Below are 5,314 nucleotides of genomic sequence, written 5' to 3'. Positions count from 1 at the left end.
GCAATGTGCGATGGAAATCTCGCTCGCCGTGATCAAGAGAGAGTTACACTCGAAGTAATCGGAGTAATGCGCGCTTGGAAGAGGATCGTCCCTTCCACCTTGAGGACCGGTAGTGGCAGAGTGGCAAGGTGGGCCGGTACTGATAAAGTGACAAGGTGCACAAGGCCTCGTCGGCTTTCGCGCCGTCCTTGAGGTGTCCGCGACCGGCAGCCGCCGTGCCCGGACTGGGGCTGAGGGACTGACTCACTGCTGCACGCGGCAGCGCGCCCCTCCAGCCGCGATCGCTGAGCCGGCCAAGTTAGGCCGGCGGGCTCTGCCACTTGTGCAAACAGCGGCGGACAATGGACGCGGCGCGCGCTTCCACACCAGCGCGCCACACAAGGTGACGCCGCCGCCTGAGTGAGTCACCGGAGTGGGTCAGCGCGCTGTTGTTGGTAACGTGGGACGGACATTGTAAGGGCGGGCTGTCGGCGGTGCCCTTGGGCCGCACCTGTGTCAGACAGCAATGCCATCATCCTGCTTGGACGTGGCGCGCGATGTGCGCGGGTCGGCGACCGCCCGGGGCTCCTTCCGTCCTACGCCCCTTCCGACCACGGAGGGCCCTCCGCGGACGGCCCGGTGTCAGATCAGCCTGCCTGAGGTAGCGGAGCCGAGCTCTCAGAGCGCACTGATGGACCACTGCACCGACGGCAGTTCGTTCACAGTCCAGTCGAGTGGACCGAAGTGCGCCGGGGTGGACCGAAGTGCTCCGTTCGTCTTCGTCGGGCTTGGTGCTCGAGTGATTTCTTCTGCTTGCGCCCTGCCCCGTTCGGCCAAGCCCCGGCCATTTCCCGATTGGAGCAGTCATAATCACCTCCCTCTCCGGCCATCGATTTTCGTTTACGGCTCGAGTGCTGACGATGAATCACAACACTCTTTCAGTCGGAGATAAGGCGGTCCCCAACATAGGCAAGGCGGCGGCGTTTTATGAAAATTGGAAAACTTGACGGCTAGTGGCCCTCCGGCAATGTCGAAAGTAAACAGAAGAAGCGGGGCGCCGTTTCATTTGCATGCTTGAGGACAACTGCTCAGTATAACAAGTGTTGTTTTTCTTAAGCTCTGAGGAATGAGAGCAGATCTGCGCCCAGTGTTTTCTTTGTTTTCCCCGCCTGTCCAGGCGAGGTTTCCGAGCCCCACCCCTCCCAGACACGCTGTCTGAAGCGGCCACGCACCGTGCGTGGGGTCAATAACATCCCAAGGCCGCCGGTACCTGTCGTCCGGGAAGTGGTCCCCCGGCCTCTCCCCTCCCACAGTGGGACGAGGGTCGTAAGGCCTGGCAATGCTACGCTTGGACAACAGAGGTTCCTTGGGCGATCACGTATGCCACCGAGCTCTTTTAAATTCCGGCACATATAAGGTTCGGGCAGTTGAGAACGGTGACTGACGATAAACATGCTTAGTTTACGCTTGAGGCTTGTAGAGGCGCGACTTGAGTGCCTAGCGCAGTTGATTTATGCGACAACTTGACGAGCGCGCCTCCCGTCGGCGGTTTTGGCGGCGTCCTCGTGGCGCCGTGCTCGCCGCAGTCCTGGGACGCGACGCGGCGACCCGTGGCTGGGAATGAGGACGCCGCGCCGCCGTCTGTGCTGACGTCATCCAGCGCCGCGGCGCGACAGGCGTCCTCTCGCTGCTGTGTCAGGACGTGTCACGCAAAGCGGCGGACACCCGTCTGTCGGCCGGTATTTGAAGATAAACATTGGACGCGCCGTCTTCGCTCCTTGTGACAAGAGGCCGGCGGAGGCGCTGAAAGGACGAGAATGCGACAGCCGAGGCGATATGGAAGCTGGCGACGCCATGGGGCGTGTGTTATGTGGCCGCAGTTTGTTCTGTCACGGCCAGACTGCGGACTGAGAACTGCGGACTGATGAGAACCGGGAATTGCGAACTGTGGGCTGCGGACTGCGAACTGCGGGCCGGCGGGCCGACGGGCCTCTCCGTCCTGTGTGTATGCGATGTCTCCTTCATCGGCGTGGTGCTTTTCAGCGTCCTTGATGCCGTGGTTTGATTTGACCGGAGCAAAAAAGTCAAGCCGCTTGGGGGTGTGAAGACTCAAGGGTCCTCTCCGGCCTTGCTCAGCGGAAACTAAATGCGCGTGTCACGGTCCTCTGCATACTTGCCAGTCACCTCTATTGAGACTGTGAGCCAATAACGTGCGCGCATCTCTTTGACTCATCGCGCTTCTTCGCCGGACTGGGAGTGCCACATGACTCCGCAGTCGCGTGACGCACGCACGCCTCTCGCTCACCGCGTTGAGCTGCGGCTCGGCCGGGGAGGGCGCCGCAGCCGGGGCGGTAATGGCGCACACGTGTCGGGTCTGGCGCACCCCGCCGGCGCCAGCGGCGGCGTCGCCGGTCGGCGGCTGGCCCTGTGGTCAGAGGTTCGGTCACGGCGCCTGCGGCCGCGGCCGCCGAAGGGGCGGCCGGGTGCTGGCATCTGCCCCGCTGGCTCTTCCTGGTGCCCTGCTTGGCGCCTCTCCCTGGCGCATCCTCTGGCGTCTCCTGTCACACGACCGATGCTTCCCTCTTCCGTCGTCCTGACGCCTCCCTCCGAGAGCCTCCCCAGCTCCTGCGTCTGACCACTTTCCGTGGGGTCTTCCTTGGAGTATTCCTTGCAGCGTTCCTTGGAGTCTTCCCTGGCGTCTTCCCTGGCGCCTGCCGGCCGTGCTGTACGGGACCCGTCCCGTCCGGTAGACCGTCGCGCGCTGCCCCCTAGTGTCCCGGGAGCCGTCCGCTGCGGCTGTCCCTGGTGCAGCACCGTCGTCCGCGGCGACTGCCGCTGGTGCAGTACCGCCGCCCGCTGCCCCCTAGTGTCCCGGGAGCCGTCCGCTGCGGCTGCCGCTGGTGCAGTACCACCGTCCGCTGCGGCTGCCGCTGGTGCAGTACCGCCGTCCGCTGGGGCTGCCGCTGGTGCAGTACGACCGTCCGCTGCGGCTGCTGCTGGTGCAGTACCGCCGCCCGCTGCCCCCTAGTGTCCCAGGAGCCGTCCGCTGCGGCTGCCGCTGGTGCAGTACCACCGTCCGCTGCGGCTGCCGCTGGTGCCGTACCGCCGCCCGCTGCCCCTAGCGTCCCGGGAGCCGTCCGCCGCGGCTGCCGCTGGTGCAGTACCGTCGTCCGCTGCGGCTGCCGCTGGTGCAGTACCGCCGTCCGCTGGCGCTGCCGCTGGTGCAGTACCGTCGTCCGCTGGGGCTGCCGCTGGTGCAGTACCGCCGCCCGCGGCGCTCCTCAACGAGCATTGCTCTGAAAACGCCACTGCTGGCGGCCGCTGCGCATGGCGAAATGCCAGCTGGTGTATGTGGCCCAGTGGTCTAATGACCGCAGCTGCCATGCGCAGGCGCCGGCGTTTGAGGCCGTTTGTCTCAGCAGAAGGCGCATTCCGTCGGCTTAGTACCAACCAGAAGCGGTCGGATTTGGCGGTCAGAACGCGGCGTGTCTCGCCGGCCGCCGCGTGGTGTTTTGGCTCATGTGGAGCATATGCTGTGCATTGATACCAGTCGGTTAATGAATTATGCAAGTCTGATCCAGATGTCATAGTGAGGAAACCGGCCCAGTCCCAATTTCAAACTCGTTTGTGGCTTGATATTTCGTCGCATTGTAGAGCGGTCGTCGTGGAATGCGATGGGACTATGCTGGGGAGGTGGGGGGTGGGGGGGGGGGGGGGTGGAATCCAGCCCGGCTCGTCGCACCAGTTTCGTCACCTGCACGTTTTCCTCGCTGGTGGCTGGTAAGCTTAGTTTGTACCGGCATTGCAGCGGCCGGACGCCTCTGGTACCCGAGTTTATCAGTTTCCTTCCCGCTTTCTTATATGCTTAGCTATTTTTCTTCGTTACTTGTTGTGTTTTGGGAGCTTTTGGGTGGCGGATCCCATGGTTTTGAGGGTTCGCTGCGCCTGCTGTGAGCAGCGGGCCTGCTAGCCTGGAGCTTGCGACCCCACCTGAATGGGAGCATACGCCCCTGCTGCGCGGCTCGGGCAAGTTCAGACCTAGCGGCGCTCCGTCCAGCGGGCGATCAGCCGGTCCTCGACCCGCGCCTCTCAGGCGCTCCCAGCATGCCCCCGCGCTGACCGGCAAGCACCGCCGGCTCGGGGGAGCGGCCTGCCGCCCGCCGCCGCCACAGCGCGGCCAGACCGCCTTCGTTGCCAGTCCGGTCAGGGGAGGCCTTTTAAGGCGGGGGTTGAGTCGGGCCGGCGCGGCAGCTGCTCTGCATCCCAATCGCCTTCCCCCAGGCCGGCCGGCGCTCCGCCTTGTAGGGTCACCGGCGGTGAGTCACTCGGCTGTGGCGGCGGCGCCGAGCCGGGCGCGTAAACACGCGGCGGAGCTTGCGAGCCGGCGCCGTACAGCGCGGCGTCCGGCGGGCACCGGCCAGTCGGCTCCCAGCCCGCGGCAGCTCGCGCTGGCCCCGCTGGCCCCGCAGCTCCCGCAGCTCCCGCCACACAGATCAGTGGGCGGCGCGGCCGGCTCCGATGGTCGCCTGATCCCGGAGCCGGTGATGTCACCGGGGTGACGTGGTGCTCGTGAGCGCGCGGAATGCGCAGGTCGACCTTGGGCGGAAGACGTGTCGACGCCGTCGAAAACACGGCGGACTGAGCCAGGCAAGGTCACGGCTGCCAACGCACGGCGAGGGGAGGGGAGAGGGAGACTGACAGCCGGCTACGGCCGTTCTTTCTCTGCAGCGGTACGCACATCCGGCCAGGAGCTTAGCAGATCCCCGAGGAGATCGGATCTCCCAGGAGATTGGACGGCACGCGAGCCTATTTCGCCGAAAATGACACCCGGCTTTGGCACGTGTTCACGCGAGGCGGCTAAGAAGCGGTGTTTGTAAGGCTTGCCGTAGTTTTTGTATCGTGAATCGACTGTGTGACCCTGTGCGGAATGCGAGCGGTTTAAACGCGGCGGCAGCCCCACGCGGAGTGGCGCCAGCGATTAGCCCCGGACCGCACGGTAGCGGACGCGGCCTTGCCCGTGAACGTTACCTTCGGAAGTAATTAAACAAAATGCTTCGTTTTTGTCTCTTCGGGATGATTTCATTTCGGTGTAAAAACCACGCATTACAAGGTAACTGGAGTGTAAAAACGTGCGGCAAAAAGTGTTGCCCCGCCGGGCGGTTAGTTAGTTGTGCGGATGCGATCGCGCCTAACGGAATGCGTCCATGCGTTTTCCATGCGTCCTCTGTCTGATCCGATGCTATGGGCTGCGCGGTGATGTGGAGGACTGGTGTTGAAGTTCACAAGTCGCACAAATGAAGGATCGAATGTTTGTCCTTCAACAATGCTGCTGAAG

This window comes from Pollicipes pollicipes, unplaced genomic scaffold (genome assembly GCF_011947565.3).
Source record: "Pollicipes pollicipes isolate AB1234 unplaced genomic scaffold, Ppol_2.1 Scaffold_6138;HRSCAF=7277_pilon_pilon_pilon, whole genome shotgun sequence".
Taxonomy (NCBI): domain Eukaryota; kingdom Metazoa; phylum Arthropoda; class Thecostraca; order Pollicipedomorpha; family Pollicipedidae; genus Pollicipes; species Pollicipes pollicipes.
This window is presented reverse-complemented; position numbering follows the sequence as displayed.